Source organism: Cetorhinus maximus, chromosome 11 (genome assembly GCF_964194155.1).
Source record: "Cetorhinus maximus chromosome 11, sCetMax3.hap1.1, whole genome shotgun sequence".
NCBI lineage: Eukaryota > Metazoa > Chordata > Chondrichthyes > Lamniformes > Cetorhinidae > Cetorhinus > Cetorhinus maximus.
Window position 1 is genome coordinate 71,001,509 of NC_135889.1, and position 21,816 is coordinate 71,023,324.

Here is a 21,816-nt window from a genome sequence, read left to right on the forward strand (position 1 = left end):
TTATTTTGTCTCACCTGGGGTCCTCTTGCCCTGTACACTGTTGGCCACACCACTGTCTGAACCTGTACCTCTGTACAAAAAGTGACTGAAGTCTGGAGCAAATTGTCCAGGTACTGCTCTCCTTCCCTTATTTATCAGAGGCTTTCCAACTCACATTCCATCTCAATGATTTTGAACCAGACATCTACTACAGATGTAGTTTGCTCAGGACAGACTCACTATCCTCAATCTCCGACATACAGCAGTCTGTTATGAAAATTGGTGCTATGATATTCAAAACTGCGAAACAGAACTAAAATATCATATATATGTATTATTCTTGGGGGCTATATGAGCTAAGAGAGGTAAGAAAATACACCAGTGCAAGTAAACATTTGACCTGATCTTACATAGCTAATCTCGTTCAGCAAATACATTCATGTTTGCACGTATACACACACAGGCATGCACATATTTTCACCTACTTTTGATAATGGCAACGATTATCCAGATAATCCAAAATAGAATCCTGCTGTGTGATCTTCTTTAAACACTGAGCTCATCTGGCAAATGAGCAGAGACAGCAGAGGCTGGTTGACTGATGCTAACTTTAGTATTTAATAAACCAATAAAAATGTTTAATGCACTAAATACTTAACTATTGTTGAGATCACTGACCTTCACATTCTATTTCAGTTCCTGAGGAAGTAATAGCCGTGAACATAATGTTATTGGATAAACCGTGACTGGACTTTATTTTAGAAGAACTGCAATGAAAGGGATTTGTAGCACAGTATGAAAGATCACAGGTCATAAAGACAAATGCCTATCACCTGTGCATATGCACTTTATCCTTATCCTCAAGGTACCAATTATATCGGGCTGGATTTTCAAAGTGCTTTGGGATGAGCATGGGCACAGCCGTGGAATATAAATTCAAAGATCAGTAATACCTTTTGCTGATGAAGCAGAGAGGGAAATCACATCGCTTATCCAATCTAGCATCTCATTTTACAACAGTTAACTGCTTAATGACAAGTATTTGCAGTTACTTCCTGTTATGTTTTTTATTCATTTGTTCACGGGATGTGGGCTTCGCTGGCTGGGCCAATATTTATTGCCCATCCCTAGTTGCTTTTGAGAGGGCGGTTGTGAGCTGCCTTCTTGAACTGCTGCAGTCCATGTGTTGTTGGTACACCCACAGTGTTGTTAGGAAGAGAGTTCCAGGATTTTGACCCAGCTACAGTGAAGGAACGGCGTTATATTTCCAAGTCAGGGTGGTGAGTGACTTGAAGGAGAACCTCCAAGTGATGGTGTTCCCATCTATCTGCTGCCCTTGTCCTTCTAGGTGGTTGTGGTCATGGGTTTGGAAGGTGCTGTTTAAGGAGCCTTGGTGAATTCCTGCAGTGCATCTTATAGATGGTACACACTGCTGCTACTCTGCGTCAGTGGTGGATGGACTGAATGTTTGTGGATTTGGTGACAATCAAGTGGACTGCTTTGTCCTGGATGGTGTCAAGCTTCTTCAGTGCTGTGGGAGCTGCACTCATCCAGGCAAGTGGGGAGCATTCCATCACATTCCTGATTTGTGCCTTGTAGATGGTGAACAGGCTTTGGGGAGTCAGGAGGTGAGTTACTCATTGCAGGATTCCTAGCCCCTGACCTGCTCTTGTAGCCACAATATTTATATGGCTAGTCCAGTTCAATTTCTGGTCAATGGTAATCCCCAGGATGTTGATAGTGGGGGATTCAGTGGTGGTAATGCCATTGAACATCAAGAGGCAATCGTTAGATTCTCTCTTGTTGGAGATGGTCATTGCCTGACACTTGTATGGCACAAATGTTACTTGCCAAACCTAGTTACTTGCCAAGTTACAATATCCACGCCTGGATATTGCCCAGGTCTTGCTGCATTTGGACATGGACTGCTTCAGCATCTGAGGAGTCGCGAATGGTGCTGAACATTGTACAATCATCAGCACACATCCCCACTTCTGACCTTATGATGGAAGGAAGGTCATTGTTGAAGCAGCTGAAGATGGTTGGGCCTAGGACACTACTCTGAGGAACTCCTGCAGTGATGTCCTGGAGCTGAGATGACTGACCTCCAACAACCACAACCATTGTCCTTTGTGCTTGGTATGACTCCAACCAGTGGAAAGTTTTCCCCCTGATTTCCATTGACTCCAGTTTTTCTAGGGCTCCTGGATGTCACACTCGGTCAAATGCTGCCTTGATGTTAAGGGCAGTCACTTTCACCTCACCTCGGGAGTTCAGCTCTTTTGTCCATGTTTGAACAAAAGCTGTGATGAGGTCAGGAGCTGCATGGCCCTGGCAGAACCCAAACTGGGCATCAGTGAGCAGGTTATTGCTAAGCAAGTGCTGCTTGATAGCACTGTTAATGACCCCTTCCATTACTTTACTGGTGACCGAGAATAGACTATTGAGGCGGTAATTGGCCAGGTTGGATTTGTCCTGCTTTTTGTGTGCAGGACATACCCGGGCAATTTTCAACATAGCCGGATAGATGCCAGAGTTGTAGCTGTACAACAGCTGATCTGAGATGATCTGATATTGGCCTGATGTGTCTCAGAGTTCCCTCTTTAACTGGACACAGAATGTTTCAGTACTTCAATAGAAACCACTAGGCAGGAAAAACATGGTAGGAATTGCTACTAATATAACTTAAATAAAAACAAAAAGCTAAAAGCTACTGCGGATGCTGGAAATCCAAAACAAAAACAGAATTACCTGGAAAAACTCAGCAGGTCTGGCAGCATTGGTGGAGAAGAAATCAGTTAACGTTTCAAGTCTTCATGACTTCACCAGCTAAGGTGTATGAGCAGTAAATATTTTATTTAGGAAAGGAGCTACAAAGAAAACCTTGATAAAGGAAGAAGGGCAAAGCACTTTGCCGGGGGTCTATTCCAATGATCCAAATCAGTGAGCAGCCCATATTAGGCTTATAGAGATTGCACTTCCTTTTTAGTTACCTGGGGGAGGTACTCCTCGAGTTTTGGCTGCACTTCAGTCTCATGCTCCTGATCTTTGGCCACTGATGCACGGTGGGTGGCAGGCAGGGAGGAGGATCTCCTTGTAAGCCTGCTCCTGGGTCTGGTCGCATTGGCCATAAATGGGTCCATGCAGCGGGCGCTCAAGGGGGCCGTCAAGTCCAACTGTCTGCCCCTCTTCTATGGTTACATTCATGGCCGGGTGTCCTTGGGGAGGGAGCATGTGGTGTTCACTGGCATGCTTGAGGCCTTCCGCAACCAGTGGGGACCGTGGGGGCTGGTATGCATCATTGGCCTCCAAAGTGGCATTTTGATTTAATTTGGAAAGGTTCCTTTAAAATTTTTTCTTAGTTCCAGTGTCCTTTTAAGGAACTGTTAATTTGTTTAAGTTAGTTAATTTGATTAATTGTTCCTCGTTCATAGGTGCTCAAAAGAGTATTCCTGGGAGATTTTCCTGCCATCCTTATCATTGCATCTTTAGGCCAGCATGTGTTACGTAGCATTTTGTTCAGTGGTGATAATGGCCTCCTTTTACATTTTCTCGGGCCTGGCTCTTACTAGCTAAAGGCCTCCGACTTGGCCAAGGCTTTCAGTGGCAGTCTGTTGTTCAGAGTGTTGCTGCCACTTAGGCTCCCTCATTATTTCTTCTGGTGTTGCAGGATGTTCATACTGTAATACTGCTAAAAGACTGGTGGGCTCCCTCTTCATCCAGGAATCCTGCTGATGGTCTGTCATACATATGATGAACTTCAACCCGGTAAAACTGGTCAAGTTGGGGAAGATTCTGAGGAGCATAGGCAAATGTTGGGGGTCAGGGATGGAACTTAGTGGACACCTGTAGCTGGATAAGAAAAGAAGCCTTTGCAGGAATTTGTTGCCTCAGAAGGGACAAATAAGACTAGTACTAGGTATGGGTGCTTTTGGGGCCCATGGATGAGTGACTTTGCAGGAAATGGAATGAGCACTTTGTACAATGCTGAAAGGATAAGGAGAAAAAGCATATCACAATCTCAATTGTGGGATGTCAATGGTGACTTTGACAAAAACTGTTTTGGTACTGTGGACAAGATGGATGTCAGATTGTAGGGATTCTAAGAGGGAATGTTGCTATAGTTGGACAGTAATGTAGTGAAAGACTTCATAAAGTGAAGGGAAGAGGAAAATTCCATATGGGATATTAGTTGAGAAAAATGGAACGGTTCAGTGAGGAATTTTAAAAGGGTTAGTGTTTGAGCAAACCAAGCCTTCTATATACTTAGAAAAAGACAACTGTTTTTCTAATGATCTTTTTTTAATTCAAATAAATTCTGCCTTACAGTATGCTGCTAAAATGTAGTTATTAGGACAGAGTTTCTGCTTTAGACATAATTGGGAAATTGTGCTCGAAATTTCACTGGTTAAGTTACAGTTCAAGTTTCCGATAAAATTCACTTGCATAATCATATGTGCGAAACCTTGCAATTGGGCAGCATAATAGAGCTTCATTGTTTTTTTTATCTTCTTTCCTGTAAAATGTACTCCTTGATGCATCTAAGTGCAGTAAGCTGGTGCAGTTTCATTTGTACAGCTGGAAGTGGATTATCTGCAAAAATAGACATTTTAGTGCATGTCCAGTCCTGCACTTGTGAATAACCTTCCTTAAAAATCATTGACAATAATGTCAAAAAAACCTCTACTGAACCATTTAGTAGGTTCATTGGTGTACACTAGACAGTTTCTTAGTAAATTATATAATTTTTCAGCTTAAAAAGTCTTTTAAAACATGCCTACCAGTTTTAGTGTGCTTAACAAAATGAATACAAATTGAAGAGCCTTTCCAAAACAACATCATGGGATGTGGGCTTCGCTGGCTGGGCCAGCATTTATTGCTCATCCCTAGTTGCCCTTGAGAAGGTGGTGATGAGTTGCCTTCTTGAACCGCTGATCCATGTGCTGTAGGAATACCCACAGTGCTATTAGGAAGGGAGTTCCAGGATTTTGGCTTCGCAATGGTGATATATTTCAAAGTCAGGATGGTGAGTGACTTGGAGGGGAACTTCCAGTTGGTGGTGTTCCCATCTATCTGCTGCCCTTTCCCTTCTAGGTGGTAGTGGTTGTGGGTTTGGAAGGTGCTGTCCAAGGAACCTTGGTGAATCCCTGCAGTGCATCTTGTAGATGGTACACATTGCTGCTACTGTGCATTGGTAGTGGAGGGAGTGAATGCTTCTGGATATGGTGTCAATCAAGCGGGCTGCTTTGTCCTGGACAGTGTCAAGCTTCTTGAGTGTTTTGGGAGCTGCACTCATCCAGGCAAGTGGGGAGTATTCCATCACACTCCTGACTTGAGCCTTGTAGATGGTGGACAGGATTTGGAGCGACAGGAGGCAGGTTACTCATCGCAGGATTCCTAGCCTCTGACTCACTCTTGTAGCCACAGTATTTATATGGCTAGTCCAATTCAGTTTCTGGTCAATGGTAACCCCCAGGATGTTGATTGTGGGGAATTCAGTGACGGTAATGCCATTGAACATAAAGGGGCGATGACTGGATTCTCTCTTGTTGGAGATGGTCATTGCCCGACACTTGTGTGGCGTGAATGTTGCTTGCCACTTGTCAGCCCAAGCCTGGGTATTGTCCAGGTCTTGCTGCATTTGGACTTGGACTGCTTCAGCATAATAGATGGAATCTTGCATTTTCGATCTGGCGATGTGGTCTGTTTTGTGAGCAGTGCCTGATCCAAGCAAATTAAATCTTAAAACAGCATTTAAAAAATCATGGAAAAATGAACAAATGGTTTAGATCATTACTCACTCATGCTTAAAATTCCTTGATTTGTTGTGTTGCTGCAGCCAAGTTTATCTGAATTCCACTGATATTGCTCTCAGAAACAAGTGGAAAATCTACCCCCTCATATTTACCTTAGCCTATAAATTCACTGGTAGTTTAGCCCAAAATTAAAATGACTGATACATTTCTGTCAATTTGAAAGGACGGAATCTTGTGCACTTCCACAAAGTGAAATTGGTGGTGGGGCGGGTGGAGGTGCATTTAAACAGGTGGGACAGTGGCGGGTGAGGACCCTGTCTCCTACCTGCCTCTACCTCGATTAAATCCATGATGAGAAGTCTTGTGCACAGCCTTCCCCTCCTTCTGTCAATTGAGGTCCTTAAGTGGGCAATCAAGTGGACCTCAGCCTGCTGCTGCTCGTACTAACCCCCCCCACAGAAGGGAAAAAGAGTAAAAACCGGGAAATAAGAGTACTGGTCCGAACTGTTTTTTTTCCTTCTGGGCCAGCAATGTTAGGGGGGGGGAGGGGGAGGGGGGGGGAGGGGGAGGGGGGGGGGAGGGGGGGGGGGGGGCGGGTGGGGTTGCCATGCGGTGAGCAAGTTAAGCAAACCTGTGTGGGGTGGCTTGTGGGCTTCAAGGGAGGATCCCTCATTCAAAGGCACTCAGTGCTGATCGAGGTACCTGGCTTCAGGAAGGGGGGGTTGCCGGGGCGGTGCGCTGCTGAGAACCACCCCCCTGCAATGCTGCCGACTCCCCTGAGACCTCTCCCAGTGACCACCACCCCACAAAATCCCTCCTGCCATCACTCACCTGGGCCCGGCACCCTCCTTGATCCGAGGTCTCAGGTAGGTGTTGTGCAGGCAGCAGCCACCACCTCCTTGGTGGGGCTGCCGTTCAATAGAGCTGCTACCCTCTGATTGGTCAGTTGCTCTCAGCAGGTGGGACTTCTGCCCCTGGGGTCTTTGATCTGAGGGGAAGGCCCGCTGCTGGCCTGTCAAGTGCCTGAGTGGCACAAGATACAATGGCCCTTCTCGAAAAGAGGCAACTTTGTACTTCCACCGGTTCTCCAGTCAGCAGCCAACATCCTTGTTGCTTCCACAAGATTCCGCCCAAAAAAACTACTTTTGAACTACTTACCAGAAACTCTCTTTTGTATTGTTGAATATATGTGTTTTCTCTGTGGGTGTAGCCTGGCTGTGACAGAGTACCAGAAGTTCCAAAGCAATAATTACTGTGTTACTGACAGCTTTTAGCTACAAAGTCATTCTGTGTGTTAAGCCACAGTGTGGCCATGCTCTTTTCACTGTTGACCTGCTGAAATGAATTTACAATGTTATACATCTAGTCTTGGAACTGGAATTTTCAATCACAATGAAAGCAAAGTTTGCTGTAAGAAAAGGATGAGAGTAAATAGCTTGTGCATGCCCATGATTGGACAAGGGAGTCAGAGGAAAAGAACAATAATTATCAGTACAGTTATAGCTGGTAAGAAACTCCAAACCTCACAGTTTTATGTCAAATTTATCTTATTGGTAGTGCACTCACCTCTAAGTTAGAAGGTTGTGAGTTCCAGACTCACTCCAGAGACTTAAGCATATATTCTGGCTGACACTTCAGTGCCTAAGGGAGTACTGCACTACGAGTGATTCCTAACGCCCAGATTTGGATGACAATTTGACAAACACTAGCTGAGGGTAAACAGTGAATATAGTAAGCACAACCAGAGCCTTGAAAAACTTGGACAGAGGTTCAGCAATAAATAGTACGACCCCAGACTAATAATTAACAGCCCAGGTGGAAATTGCTCATCTAATGCAATATGAATTAAGTTCTAAAATAGATGAATGCCAGGAGTAAATGAAAAATGCAAGAATCAAAGATTTGTCTTTGATTATGATTTGTATGCGGTTTACAGATGAAAGTAGATAATACCTGAGCAAGAAAGAATAGTTGATAAAATCCAAGTAGGAAGTATGCATAATTGAATTCAGAGTTAACAATATAATGGGGAAACTAAGCCAAGTTGGAATATGTCATCTTCTTGTTTTACGAATGTGAGGCTTTGTATGATGGTTATGTTTTAACCCGTCTCTTTAAGTTCAGGTAAAAGGGAGTAATGAAGAAAGTCATATGATCTGCTATGAGTTTTGCCCAATAACAGGCCTCTGTGGCCTGGTTGCCATGGGGATTGAGGGGGGCCCAGGCCAGATGTCATTGAAATCCATGTGCCAGGTTTAACACCTAAAAACAAAGGACAGAACATCTGATGTTGTACTGTTGGGTAGATTTACAGACTCTGAGGCATCTGTTCTTGCTTTTAGGTAGACTTATAGATTCCTAGGCAGTCTAATTGAAAAAAAAAACTGGGTACAGAGGGAAAGGGAGACAGGAAAGCAGCAGCCATTGCAAACAACAGGGAAAAGCTGTTCTCTGCTAGCTGACAGACTGAATGCTAGTGAAAGCTTGCCCCCTGGGTAAAGAGAAGGAAGTGATAGAGATGTAAGGTTACTGGACAATTCGCCCTTGCGAGGCTGGGAGAAGGAATCAACGAATTGAGCCTTGCTGCTGGAAATCTGTTTGGGATTTCTCAAAGATCAGGGGAAACGGTTTCTGGTGGAAGCCAAACGTTATGACTCAGCGAAATGGGGAGAAGTGATCCCATTGGAAGTTGAGAGTGACTTTGGACTGTTTCCTGAAAAGACTGCAGGAAGTGTGCTGTAAAGTATTTATGTGGCTTGGAGTTATCGGTCACATTAAGATATTAATAGGGGCTATCTTTTCGGTAGTTTGAAGTATTAATTGCCTACCAGGTAATGTTTAGCCCATGTTGATTTTAGTTTGTTTGTTGCAGTAAATGTCTTAAAACTTGAAATCTTGTGCAATTAAGTTGGTCACTTAAGTTGGCCATGGGGAATTCAAACCTCTAATTAAAGTTATCAGTCTCTATGGGGATCATAACACCTGTTAATCTAAAATATGTAGTGCTGAAAATATTCACAGATGATAGAACCTTGATGCAGCGGTGTTAGCCTAACTCTCAAAATTCTCAGTCACAAATAAAGGAAACCCACGAATGATATCCCTGAAACCTGTCTTTGTGCCCATAATGATTTGCCCACCCATCGCATCGTATACCCATAACAATAATTGGTGTCATATTTTAAACATATGCCCAAAACACCATCCACCTAACACCAGTGTTAAGATGCTTGAATTCACCAAATTATAGAGTATCCAGCCAGCAGATCAGGTCTGCAGGTGGTGATGGGCAGGGCGTGGGGAGCCAATTCTGGAGGTGGATGAGAACATGCTGGCAGCAAGCAATGCTATTTATGTTGAGGCAGGATGAAATTCCTTCTCCTGCTAGCATGCCAAAAATAAAAGAAAAACAGTTTTCAGAACCTCTTACTTTTTCTCAAGGCAAAAGGACCTACTTAAACATTCTCCATCTTTGATTTTCCTCTGGAGGCTGTCTATTTTGCAGGTGAGAATGAATAATGCTGAGCACAAATTAAGAATGCTGATTGGAAACCAAAATCATAACAGCACCCTCAACCCCACACCCTGCCTGGTGTTTCTGAAATTCTTTGCTTGTTCAGCCTTAGATTTAATTTTTCCTGCCTCTTGAGTGTATGCACAACATAAGTTTCCCCTCCATATGGTCATTATACTACCCTGAGCACATGTTTGATATCAATGCATGTTAGCATTCATGTGCTGCTTCAGCAATGATTTGTCCAGGCCTCCTCATCTACTGGCATTCATGTCCAGCCTTCTTCATACTCCCCACCCCATACAGACTGCGAGAAAGTGACAATTTTGCTTACATTTTGCTCCATGAACAATGTCGGAGATCAACAAAACGAGATAATATAGTACAACATCTTACTGGGCAATGAAAATGCCAGAATCGTGACCCAAACATCAGTCAACTTCTGAAGGCAGCACAATGAGCACTGACTGCCAGCAGGAAAAATGTGCCACGCTGTGGGAGATTCACTAGTATTGATAACATTTCCTTTCATTTACTTCGTCATTCAAAGCACATAGGATGTGTCATGACTAAGCTTAAACCGACTAAACACTGAATCTCCACTGCAGCTATTTAACTATGTCTGTTTCCTAATCGTAGAATCTGCGACAAAATTTAAAAAAAAGATATATTTTCCGATAATTAATTCTCTGGCTCCCTTTCTTACTCTATTTCTCTGTTTCTCACAGAATATTTCTAAAATTAACACTGCTTCCCATTAGAAAGTGAAATTAGAAATTCCATGAGGTCATTATCTTTTCAAGTAATAATTTGTTCCCTCATTCTTGCAGATGCCAATTTCACAGACGTTTTCTTTCTTTTGCAAAATCAATCTCTTAAAATGTAATTTTAAAATGTAGTGTATGTTCAGAAGCATTTGGATAATTCAGACTTGAAATTGATTTTAGCTGCAGCTGACAACTTTGAATATTTTGTGATTGCTGTAATAAGAGAAAATGACCTGTCTTGATTTTGCTGTAAAGATGCTGCCTTAATCCTTTAATCCTTTCCTAACCAAAAGTGTTGCTTTTTCATTATTTAGGTTTTGTTTTTATTTCAAAATTGCTTCCTTAGACCTTTTAATTTTGCTCATTCAAAATTTTTAGCGATTTCCATTATGCTGAGTTATTTTTACTAACATATTGAACGTCAGTGCAGGTCGAGTAACCCTTTATCTGAAACGCTTGGAGCTGATTGCATTCCGGATTTCAGATCATTTCTGTTTTTGGATACCACATAAAGGCCTAGGCCTACTAACATTATAATGGCTGAAGCCTAGGCTAGCTATAGTCTAAAGTAAATAAAATGGCTAGAAAAGTAAGATGTAACACTGAATAATAAATACAGGGTACCTGTAATAAGTTCCCACTGGTGGTGCCATCTTGCGATTCTGCTTGCAGGAGAGGGTTCGCAAGGTAAACAGTGCAGACAAACAACTAGACTCCCCACGCTAAAAGTTGGTTCTGGTCGGCGAGGTTCGTATTGGCTCGGGTCGTGTCGGCTTGGGTCAGAGACTGCCCCCAATAAAGGTTGGGTGAGGTCGGTGAGCTTCATGCTGACTCAGGTCAGACTCCCCACGCTAAACATTTGGTGCAGTCAGCTTGGGTCGCGTCGACTCGGGTCAGAGACTTCCCACTCTAAAGGCCGATGAGGTTCAAAAAACATGTGGTTTTGGGATGTGTTCGGTTTTCAGATTTACCGATAAAGGATACTCGGCCTGTGCATAAAGGACTTTACACTGTACTCTAAACTTTGCCAACCAGCAACTAAAACGCTAGTTCTCACAAAGGGTCAACATTGGCATACCTGTTCTCATCACAGATGCTGAATGTTTCCAACATTTTCTGGTTTGGGAAAACTGTTTCCTTTTAGTTTTGAGATTGTAGTCATAGGAACAGGAATTGGCTATTTAGCCTCTCGACTCTGTTCCACCATTCAATGAAATCATGACTGATCTGTAACCTAACTCCATATACCTGCCTTTGTGCATGCTCCTTAATATCTTTGGCTAACAAAAGATAGTTTTTGTTTTAAAATTTTAAACAATTTTTAGTTTTAAAATTGATCTTGCATCAATTGTCATTCGCAGAAGAGAGTTCTAAACTTCTATCACACCTTGCATGAAAAAATGTTTCCTGATTTCACTCCTGCGAGGTCAGGTCTGGCTCTAATTTTTTGACCATGTCTCCTAGTCCTAGATTTCCTGACTAGCAGATATAGTTACTCTCAACCTGCCCTATCTATTCCCTTCTTAGCATAAAAACATCAATCAAATTACCACTTAATTTCTAAATTCCTAGGGTTACAATCCTAGTTTGTTTAATCTCTCCTTGTAGTTTATCCTTTGGAGTCTAGGTATACATTCTGGTAAATATACACTGCACGCCTTCCAATGCCAATATATCCATCCTAAGATGTAATACCTAGAACAGTTCACAATACTCCAGGTGTTGTCTGACTAAGGGTTGTCTTCTACCCCCTTGCATTCTAGTGATCTAGATATGAATGCTAGCATTCCATTAGCCTTTTTGATTATTTTCTGCACCTGTTCATGATATTTTAATATTGCATCATGACCCCAAGACTCTTTGGACTGTCACTGATTCTAGCTTTTCATCATTTATGAAGTACGCTGGTCTATCCATTTTAGGTCCAAGATGAATGACCTCACATTTGCTTACATTGAAATCTATTTGCCATAGTTCTGCCCATTTACCAAATCTACCAATATCTTTTTGTACTTTTATGCTTCCAGCTACACTACTTTCTATACCATTGTCTTTGCGCCATCAGCAAATTTGAACGCGTGGCTTTTATCCCATCATTTAAGCACTTAATGAATACAGTGAATAGTTGAGGCACCGACTCATAATTGTGGGACACCACTATTCTCCCAATTATCCTTACTCTCTGTCCCCTTCCGCTCAGCCAATTTACTAACAATAATTTGCCTTTAATTCCATGAGCTTCAACTTCTGCTAACAATCTCTTAAGAAGGACTTTATGAAATGCCTTCTGGAAGTCCACACAAATCCATAAGTATTCCCTGTCCACTACCTTAGTCATCTCACCGGGCATGATGAACCCTTCACAAATCCAAATTATTTATTTTCTTAAATATCTTTTCTCTGCACTTGATCATTCACTTTGATATTTAAAGGCACTACCATTTTCAAATCCACCACCATCAACATCCTAGGGGTCACTATTGACCAGAAACTTAACTGGATTAGTGTGGCTACAAGAGTCGGTCAGAGGTTGGGTATTCTGCAATTAGTAACTCACCTCCTGACTCCCCAAATTCTGTCCACTATCCATAAGGCATATGTCAGGAGTGTGATGGAATATTTCTCATTTGACTGGATGTGTGCAGCACCAATAGCATTCAAGAAGCTCAGCACCATTCTGGAAAATGTAGTCTGCTTGATTGGCACTCAATCTTAAACAGTCAATCCCACAACAAGTGCAATGTGGTTGCTGTGTGTACTATTCACAAGATGCACTGCAGGAACTCATGAAGGCTTCTTCAGCAACACCTCTAAAAACCCATGAGCTCTATTGTCCAGAAGAACAAGTGCAGCTGATACATAGGGACATCACAAGCTCCAAGTTCCCCTGCAATGCACACACCATCTGGATTTGGAAAAGTTTTAATGTTTCTTCATTGTTGGGGGAATAAAAATGCTGGAATTCTCTAGTGAACAGCATTGTGGGTGTACTTTCATCACAGAGTGCAGGGCTTCAAGATGGTGGTTCATCAACACCTTCTCAAGGCCATTTAATAATGGGCAATAAGTCGTGGCTTTACCAGTGATGCCTAAGTCCCATGAAAGAATAAATAGAAAAATACATATTGTTTATCTTACACCTCCTCTCATGAAAGTGGTGACTTATGATGGTGTATGATTTATAGGCGACAGCTGAACAGCATGTTTCCATTTGTGAACCTGCACAAACAATCCCTGTGGACTATTTGACTATGCAGCTATAATAGCCTAGAATGATCTTGTCCTCACCTAGAAATCATACATTTGCAGTTTCAGCGGCTAGTAACTCAAATCAATTACCAGTTTCCAGGGATTCATCATCAGATTGCAGCAAAAACGTGGGTACCAATTATGCCACATCAGCAACATGAATAACTCACCCATGAATTTCAATATGCACAGCAACCAGACTGTGGAGTGGAAGGGTTAGAAAACAGTTTTAGCAAAAGCCACAACATGAGAAGACAAGATTCACAGTGGTGTTAGCCTGTATGACTGACAGAACAAAATTAAAGCCCATGAAAATTTTCAAACGTGCCTAAATCAAGTTCCCTGCAGGAGTTTTTGTACATGTCCATGACAATGGATGGATGGATAAGGATGGAGTGAAGTTATGGATTCAATAGGCATCTTGGTGGCCTATGCAAGGAAAGCAGCTTATTAATGTGGGACATGTTCAGATACCAGATAACCAATGAGATCAAGAGGTGCCTGTGAAGAAATTATCCACACACTGCAGTTATACCCGGGTTGGGGGTGGGGGGTGGGGGGGGGGGTCTAACATCTGTAGTTCAACCTTTGGATGTGTGCCTCAACAAGCGTTCAAGGACGATGTTCGTGCTGAGTGGAATAAATGGATGGTTGATGAAGAAAAACACCTTCATAAAGAAAGGAAATATGAATGCTGCCCCACTTGATGTTTTTGTAGTTTCATTATTTATAGGATGTGATTAACATGCAAACTGTCATCAGATTGTTCAAAAAAGTGCATGGAGAGTAAGGTAATTTGTTGTGGAATGATGATTCTGAAACTCAAAGCAGAAGGCACAAAATTAGAGCTAGCTAAGGTGAACTGGCAAATTAGTTTAAAGGATATGTCAATAGAGATGCAGTGGCAGGCATTTAAAGGGATATTTCAGAATACACAGAGTAGATGCATTCCAATGAGAAAGAAAAATTCCAAGGGGATGATCCACCATCCGTGGTTAATTAAAAAAGTTAAAGATAGTATCAAACTTAAAGAAAATTATATAATTGCACAAGGATGAGTGGTAGGTCAGAACATTGGCCAGAATATAAAAACAGCAAATAATAAAAGAATCAGGAGGGAAATAAGGAGTACAAGAGAAAATTAGCTGGAAATATAAAAACAGATAGTATGAGTTTCTATAGATATTTTAAAAAGAAAAGAGTTAACAAAGTGAGCATTGGTCCCATAGAAAGTGAATCTGAGGAATAAATAATGGAAAATAAGGAAATAGCGAATTAATTGAACAGGGATTTTGCATCAGCCTACACTACAGAGGATACAAGTAACAACCCAGAAAATAGCTATAAATCAGGAAATTGAAGGGAGGGAGGAACTCAGGAAAATTGCCAGGGAAGTGATACTGAGCAACTTGTTGGAGCTGTCGGTCTTAAAAGAAGTGGCTAGTGGGATAGTTGCTGCATTGGTTTTAATATTCCAAAATTCCCTAGATTCAGGGAAGGTGCCATTAGATTGGAAAATAGTGTAACTCTTTTATTCAATAAGGGAGGGAGACAGGAAGCAGGAAACTACTAACCAGTTAGCTCAACATTTGCCATAGGGAAAATGTTAGAAGCTATTCTTAAAGATGTTATAGCAGGGCACTTAGATAAATTCAAGGTAAGCAGGCAGAGTCAACATGGTTCTGTGAGAGGGAGATCATGTTTAACCATTTTATTGGAGTTCTTTGAAGGAGTCACATGTACTGTGGATCAAAGGGAACTGGCAGATGTACTGTACTTGGATTTCCAGAAGGCATTTGATAACGTGCTACGTAAAAGGTTATTGCAGAAAATAAAATCTCATAGTGGGTAACATATTGGCATGGATAGAAGATTAGCTAGCTAACATGAAACAGACAGAAGGCATAAATGGTCATTTTCTAGTTGGTAAAATGACTTGAGTGGTGTGCCACAGGGATCAGTGCTGAAGCCTCAACTTTTTACAATTTACGTAAATGATTTGGATGAAGGGACTGCAGGGAAAGTTGCTAAATTTGCTGATGATACAAAGGTAGGAAAATAAGTTGTGAATAGGACATAAGAAGCAAAAAAATGGATTGCAATAGATTAAGTGAGTGGGCAAAGATCTGGAAAATGGAGTATAATGTGGAAAAATGCGAAATTGTCCATTTTAACATGAAGAACAAAAAAGAAGCATATTATTTCATTGGTGAGAGATTGCAGAGCTCTGTGATGCAGAGGGATCTAGGTACCTAATACATGAATCACAAAACATTAGTATGCAGATACAGCAAGTAATTACGAAAGCTAATAGAATGTTTACCGTTTATCGCGAGGGGAATTGAGTACAAAAGTACAGAGGTTATGCTTCAATTGTGCAGGGCATTGTTGAGACCACATCTGGAGTACTGTGTACAGTATTGGTCAACTTTTTTAAGGAATGATGTAAATGCATTGGAGCAGTTCAGAGTTCATTACTAATACCTGAAATGTGAGGGTTATCTTATGAAGAAAGGTTGGACAGCCTCGGCTTGTATCCACTGGAGTTTAGAAGAGTAAGAAGCGACTTGATTGAAATCTTTAAGGCCCTGAGGGGTCTTGACTGAGAATCTAGAATAAGGAGTCACTAGTTAAATATAAGGGGTCGCCCATTTAAGACAGAGATGAAGAGAAATTTTCTCTCAGAGGGTAGAGTGTTTTTAGAACTCTCTTCCTCAAAAGATGGTGCAAGAAGGGTATTTCAGTGTTTTTAAGGCAGGTCTAATAGAATCTTGATAAGCAAGGGGGTAGGTGGGAATGTGGAGTTGAGGTTACACTCAAATCAGCCATGAACTTACTGAATGGTAGAGCAGGCTCGGATGGCCAAGTGGCCTACTCCTGCTCCTAATTCATTTGTTCATATGAAAGCACCACATCTGATGCAGAGTGAAATCATTTTGATGATGCCGTAGCCAAAGAAACGTGGAGTGAAATCGATAAACTCTTAGCATCAGATGTCGAAGATGACGAATTTTAAAACATTATGGGCAGAATTTTGCCACCGGCGAGCAGGGGGCGGGGCCCGCTCGCCAACGCATAAAATGACGCGAGATGATGTCGGAAGGAACCCCCGACGTCCTCCTGGTCCATTTAAATTTTCAGAAAGGCGGGGGCACAGCCAAATCAGCTGTGCACCCGACGACCTGTCAATGGCCAATTTAGACCATTGACAGGATCATTAAAACAATTAAAGGACCTGACCTTAAGGTTGGTGGGCAGGCCAGGAGCCCCAGCGGCAAATAGAAAAAACATGAAACCTCATCCAGCGGCGGGATGAGGTTTCATGTAGGGATTTAAACATTTTAATAAAGTTATTATGTTAATTATGAACATGTCCCATCTCGGGTGACATTGTCACATGAGTGGGACATGTTAGGGAATTTTTTTTTCTCTATTTTTAATATTTTTATAACTGTCAGTGATGTCCCTGAGGTAGTACTTAGCTTTAATTGGCCCGCCCATGTACACTGGTGGTGGGGCCCGCTTCTCTGGTGGGGATCGGCTCCCCGCCCGCCAGAGATTGGGTCAGGCCCGCCAGGCAGAAAATTCTGCCCTGTGATTGTGGTTCAAACTATCCTTGTAGAATTACTTAATTAAACAAAATGTGACACATGCATTTAATTTGAATTACCGCTTTTTTTCATCCTTCAAAATGGCGACCAGCTCCACCAACAGCGGCAGTTTACATTTTAAACTCAGCGTATAAGCCAACCCCTGTTTTTGCAAGGATCTTTTGAAGTTTCAGAGATTGGCTTATACCTGCCATCTATGATAATTTAAAACCGATGTTTCCCATGGCAACTCTTTGAAAGCTTTTTGTGCAAAGTTAAGCTTCAAATGTAATATATTTATTTCTAGAAGGAACTCCATTTGAATCGTAGCAGATTTCAAAAGTAATAGATTATTATGAACTTGGACAAGCTGCCTCTGGCAATTGGGGGTGGGGGGTTGTTTTGTGGGCAGATGGCACCATTGCCATGGGGACAGCCATTGCCACAGGGAGCCCCATTGTGAACCATGCAGTGTCCAAAAAGAAGCTACCCCGACCTGGAACCTGCTAGGAGGCCGGCAGGGTTCACTGGACAGTCTCCACACATGGTGGCAGCTGCTAGCAAAATGCCAATGGAGGAGGAAAGTGGCCTTTAATTAGCCACTTAACTGGTTCAATTGGGCTCTGGGCGGGTGGTTCGTCATGTCATCTTTCCTGCCACAGGCAAATTGGCATTGCAGCGGGAAGATGTCAGATGCATCCCTTATCACCTTTCCATGCCATTTTTTCAGCTTCCCACCTCCCTGCCTATCCCCAAAGTGCTAGTAAAATTCAGGCCCATGTCTCCCCGGCCACTACCTGAGACTAAACCAGAATGTTTGTGACCTTAGTGTCCCATTTGACCCTCAATCGAACTGCCACATATCCACTCCATCACCAAGACTGCCAACTCCCATCTCCATAACCTCACCCTTCCCACCTCTGCTTCAGCTCGGGTGTTGCTGATATCTTCATCCATGATCTTGTTACCTCCAGATTTGACTATTCCAATCTCTTCTGGCCGGCCACCAATCTTCCAACCTCCCTGAATTTAAGTTCATCCATAGCTCTGGTGCCTACAGCCTATCTCACACCATTAGTCCTGTGCTTGTTGACCTACATTGCCTCCAGAATGACCAACACCTCAATTTTAAAATTCTATTCCATGTTTTGAAATCCCTCGCTCCTCCTTACCTCTAACTTCCTTCCGCACTACAACCCTCCAAAATCTCTACATTCCTTCACTTTTGACCTCTTCTGCATCCTTGATTTTCATCACTCTACCGCTGGCAACCTTATCTTCAGCTGACTAAACCCTAATCTCTGGAATTCACTCCCTAACCCTCTCTGTCTCTCTAACTCTTTTTGCTCCTTTAAGACAGGCTTTAAAACCTACCTCTTTGATCAAACTTTTGGTCACCTGTCCTAATATCTTATGTGTCTGAGTGTCAAATGTTGTTCGATAACATTATTGTGATGCGCTTTGGGATATTTTGTCTTATCAAATGTGCTATATAAATACAAGTTATTGTTGTTAAGTCAATGGATGAACAAATGTGTTACAAAAATGTGAAAAGAATCAATCAATAAGAGACTTAATTGTGGAAATTGTACTTTTGTCACTATACTTTCCACACAAAAATTTAATCCAGAAGAAGCAATAAAAATCAAATTGATCAATACCGATTCTGTTACCACAGGAAAGGGCTCATGTTGACTGCATCAACACAGTACCTGCAACACCAGCAATCAACTACACTTATACAAATAATAAGCATAGCATAGAGGCACAATGAAATGGAAAATTTCTGCTCTTGATATTGTAAAACAAAGTTAATTATTAATGCACTGAGGAGCTAGTTGTGCGCCTTATTTATTGGAACCAGAGAGAATAAAAATTGATGAATCAACAGCAAGTAGCAAAATATCAATTCACAGGGTAAGGAGGAAGTATTTTTAACCTATTGCAAGTCTGTTTCAATCATGGCTGCAACTCCAGTGGCCAATAATAACTTGCTCATACTGCTACTTCCACTATCAGAATATAATTTTTCAATTTTGTAAATATATATATATATATATATGTAAACCTGTTATTCAATCATTCTAAATAATCTTGCTGTGCGTGATGGTGGTAGAGTTGGTTGAAACAGGGCTGCGACGTGAACGCTTCTACCTTGGCCCCCTTAAGTTGCCAGCTTAAAGTAACCTGGTGTGGAGCAACACTGACGCATTGCGAGCACCCTATCTACTTAGGAGTCACCCTTGACAGATGCCTCACCTTCAAGAACCACATCAAAAAGACAAAGGCAAAAGTGAGCGCACGAAACAACATCCTGAATAAGCTCACTAACACAAAATGGGGAGCAAGCTCGAAAACATTACGAACCAGTGCACTTGCTCTTTGCTATTCCACTGCCGAATACGCCTGCCCTGCATGGGAAAGATCTACTCATGCTATGAAGATGGATGCCGTTCTGAATGCAAGCTACTGACTTATCACAGGTTGTTTAAAATCAACAAACACCAACAGCCTATATATCCTGGCGGGTATCGCTCCCCCTGACATAAGAAGAACGGTAGCCAGCAAGAAAGAGCGACTCCGTCAAACATCAGATGAGAGGCACCCTCTACATGGTCATACACCTACGCCCAGCCGCCTAAAGTCAAGGAAGAGCTTCATGAACAGTGTTGTTCCATTACAATCAACCCCATCTGAAGCCCGCATCGCCTTGTGGAAAGACCGGCTCGCCAGTCTCGAATAACCCCCAGCGATGGAAATTCTACCGGATGAAAGCCTTCCCCCAGGAGCTAATTGCAACTGGGCAACCTGGAAGTGCCTTAACAGACTTAGGACTGGTGTAGGTCGTTCAAAGGTGTCACTAAGTAAATGGGGATATACAACCAGCCCAACAACTTGTGTATGTGGAACTGAGCCACAGACTATGCAACATCTCCTGCAATGTCTATCATTAGAGGAACCCTGCACTGTTGCAGATCTTGCTGAATTCAACAACAAGGCGCAAAAATGTGTCCAGTTCTGGCTTGGCCATGTCTAGACTGTCCGTGGACACGATAAGAAGAATTCTAAATAACTTACAACTTTTGTTACATCAAGAACAAATAAAGCTTGGGGAAGCTTAGGGCATGCTTGTGTGGAGGGGAAACATTAACAACCTGCTTGATTCGAACTGCCCGAACTCATGTTATGATGACTCGTGACTTGCAGTGAACAGAAAAAGAAAACTCACAATGGTGACAGCGCCACCAAGTGTCAGTGAATTAAAACTTACATTCATAAAGTAAATGGTACCTGTCAAAGCTAAAAGGTGTTTGTTTTTAGGTGTTACTAAGCGTCACAAGGCATGACTCAATCGTGGCATAGATACTGAGAAAGTATAACAACAGGAAGTGTATTTAATCATAAGAAATATAAAATAGATGAGTTTATGGCTGTCACACAGCAGGCACTTTGTTAAAACTGATATTTATTTTAGAACAGTGCTGCATCATTCTGCTAACTGCGCATTGAGCTCCGTACAGAACTTTGCTGACAACTATCTAAAAACCAATATAATTCTCAGTATTAACAAAGAGCTATTGAGATAATTGATTCTTTAGTGACATTGACAGGAGTAGGTATGAGCTTTAGCACAGTGGTAAAATTCTTATTTCTGAGCTTAGATGGTTATGAGTTCAATTCCTACTCCAGAAACACATGTACAAAATCCAGGCTGACATTTCAGTGCAATACTGAGGGAGCTCTGCAAAGTCAGAGGTGCTATATTGGGCAAGATATTAAAACAAGGTCCTACCTGTACTCTCAGGTGGATATGAAAGAATCCCTGGTACTATTCAAAGAAGAGATGAGGAGTTTTACTGGTATCCTGGACAAAACTTATCCCACAATCAATAGCAACTGAAAAAAGGTTGATTGCTCTTTGAGGGACCTTGCTGTGCACAAATTGGCTACCACGTTTCCCTACATTACATGTGACACTTTAAAATGTTTACACTGGCTGTGAACTGCTTTGAGACATCGGAAGGTTGGGAAAGCTGCTTTATATAATGCAAGTTTTTCTTTCCAAATGCTGTTAATGACATTTAAACGTTGGATCGTGTGGAAGCCTTGGATAGTTCATTTTGTGCCAGTTGAAATTGTACTCCAGGATAGTATATGACACGTGGTGTGAAACCACCTCCTTTGAGAATGATGTCAGAGGCAGTGGAATTTATACAGGAACTATAAGCCCACAATAAAATCTACTGATAATTGTTATCAGGAAATCAAGGTGATGACAACCCAAGTGAATTGAATGTATCAGCACAGTGTACCCTGCTTGGAGGAATTAAAAATATCTTAGCTCCTATCAATATTGAAACATTAGTTACCATTAAGGGCTGTACCACTATAACTAATTTCCTCTTTAATAAAATAAGGAGAATGTAAGAGTAGCAAGCAGCTTGATCTGGAGTGAGCATACTGGTATTGCACCAATTCTTTGAATATTCATAGCCAACTTGTCTGCTTTCTTCAGTTATTTAGAAATGTAGTTGAACTATTAAAGGTAGAATCAATTTGCAAAGCAGGCACAAAGGTTTCATGTTACAAAGATATGATCAGCTACTCTCTTAAAGAGATTAATTCATGGTCATTATCCATCTGAATTGCATAAACCAGTTTCAGTAACTGCATACCATGCAACTGGAATGGAAGAGCTAACACAGATGATTGGCAAAAAGGACAAAGATTAAGGGAATTATCTATAAGGCTAAATAGAATGGAGAACTAATTGAAAACTGATAAATATTCACTTACTTATTTCAGTGATTTAGTCAGTGATGCTTATTTCAATTCAATGCTGACCTTGAAGAAAGCTGACCATGATCTCTGTAGCGTGGGTTTCCTCTTTCTTGATGTTATTTTCATTCCACCATCAGTTCAGGGATGTCTGGCATCCAGCAATAGTGATGCCATCAAGT